Below are 2,540 nucleotides of genomic sequence, written 5' to 3'. Positions count from 1 at the left end.
AATGTTTTCTGCATTTTTCATGCTATAGTTTGAAGGGAATATTGTTTATGAACCAAGTGGATCCTCTATATACAATAACAGTTCCTGCAAACTGTTACAAACCCAACAAGCTGTAACAAACCTGGTTTTAGTAACTACACCCGGTGTCTTTAAGACTGATACAACACGCATTTTGCCACAATGAGTCAAACAGTCCATTTAATGCACATTTTGTCTTACAGCATCCCGCATCTGCAGAGCTACAGCCCTCCCCGCACGCTGCACAGCCACATAAAAGCCTTCAGCATTTACATAGAGTGTCTTACCTGCACAGCCACGACCCACGATGCTTAAAACCTGGCTAGAAGGCAAATGGTGGTGCAAAGAAGAAAGAGATTCAACTCATTTTGTCTAAACAAGCATGGAAGTACATTTTTCCTAAAAAGCAGCAGGAGCAAATACTGAATTTACAAGACCAAGCTGGCAAATTCCCACAGGAATTCAACAGCAACTTTGTGTATTTTTTTCCCTGATTATTTTATCCCAAGCAAAAGTTTGGCTGACTAGATTAGCAACCAAAAACTGTCTAAAACCCCCAATATTTATATGATAGGTTTTCTTCTCTTCTGTGTAGCGGCCAGGTTGTCTGCCAGTACTTTAAGATAGAGAGAGCAGATTTTGAGCTTTAAGAGTAAACCCCTCCATTAGCTCGACCTGCAGCATCAGATAAAGTGATCTAAAGCCACCAGCAATGCTCTTGCAACAGAACATCAAAGGCTCATCTCTGCCTCTGAAAGACAAATACCACAGGCTTGTCTTGACATTTACACAGCAGGAGAAACCGTGAGCAACCCAACACAGTCCAGCATCCTTAAGTTACATTTAATGCAGAATAGTTCCTCCTCATTGTTTTTCTTCACTGCTTGGGGGGGAAAAACTGGCAGCATGGAAGAGAGCCCTACAATGGGACTAAATAAAAACACTGGTTTTCAAAAAGAAAGGCCAATGGCCCCAACCTGCTTCACTTCCTCAAGATCTATTTGTGTGACAGCATGTACGAGACACTGGGATTTGGATGCTGCAGCCACCACCAGCCAGAGGAACCCGATACTGAGTGAGGTGGTCTCACAGACATCCCCTGGGCAGGGGTTAACTTGTTTCCCTGCCAGGCTGCCACCTCTCCTGGTGCTTGTAGGAACATAATCACCCTCCTATTCCCTACCCTGGCAAAGCCTCGTTGAAGTTGGTGAACAGGTTAGAAAGGGGCGAGATGGGACAGATCCAACGCCAGGTGACTTAAGAAAGGGAGGCTGGGAAAGCCAGGCTAGAGTTCAAGTGAGTCACAAACCAGGCAGCAAGCAGTCTGCTCTGCCTTCTCCACTCCCCCCCATCAGGTGTTTCTACACATGGAATCAAAACATGGTGTTTTGCAGATAATATGGGCTAAAGAAACCCACCACAGCCACCCTAAAGAGCCTGTTTGCACAGCACGAGCTCTTTAGAGGCACGGTGTTTTCATAAGTGACACTTCTAGTTTGAATCCAACCCATGGCTTTATAGCCTTTGAAATATTCCAGAGTCTTCCTGTATTTCATTTTAAACTGTTGGACTAATGATGCCCTCTTCCCCAGGCTCAAATCAAAATGGAAGGAGGAAAGTTAAATAAAAAGAAATTTCAACTCTTGTTCTGATAGTTATTTTCTCCCCTCCAAAAAGCGAGTTTAAACCAAATCAGGCTACTTGATTATAGCTAAACATATTTTAAAACACACCCACTCTTTTTCAGCTGGGACTTTTGCAAACATTTTGCACAAATATCAATCTTTTCCCAACGAAACCTTCAGCACCCTTCACTGTGTGACTGCACAAGCTGCGGGGCAGCACACACACACACACAGAGTCTCCATCTGCTGAAATGCCCAAAGCCACAAAAATTCTTCACCTTCCAGAGTTGCAGAGACCACGAATGATGCCGCAGGGAAACAGGCAACTCAGCCGTTCACAGTCTACAGACCCATCAGCCAGGAGAGATCCAGGAGCTTCCATGGGTCATAGCCTCTGTTTCCCAAGAGCTGTTTGTCCTTTTTTTTCTTTTTTTTTTTTTCTTCTTCCCCTGGCAAGTACACCAAAATACCCCACCACCCTCAAAAAACAATAGGTAACTGTGACCCTAGGTCTACTGATGGACTTGCAAGGTTTTCCTTCAGTCCAAACCACTCTCCCTTTCAAGAAATCCACCTGCATTCCTTCCTTTAGAGTTCAATACAAGCATAAAATTGCAGCCAGTTGAACTGTTTCTCCATCACGTGCAGAGCTGGTGTCAAAGGACCAAACCATGGGAGCAGAGCTCTGCAAGCCACGAACAGACTCAGGGTCTCAACCTGCTCCTTTCCACACAGCCCTGCAGCACAACCCCCTCTTCCACCATCACAGCGTGTGTTCAGCTGTAAAAAAAAAAAAAAAAAAAAAAATAAAGCCACACACGAGCTGAAAAAGAAGCAAAAGTTTCAGACAAGAGCTTACATCCAAGTCACACACACACATCCCTCCAATGGAAAGTG

This window comes from Athene noctua, chromosome 1 (assembly GCF_965140245.1).
Source record: "Athene noctua chromosome 1, bAthNoc1.hap1.1, whole genome shotgun sequence".
In the NCBI taxonomy this organism is placed as follows: Eukaryota; Metazoa; Chordata; class Aves; order Strigiformes; family Strigidae; genus Athene; species Athene noctua.
The sequence above is the reverse complement of the archived record's forward strand: the minus strand, read 5'-3'. Positions refer to the sequence as shown.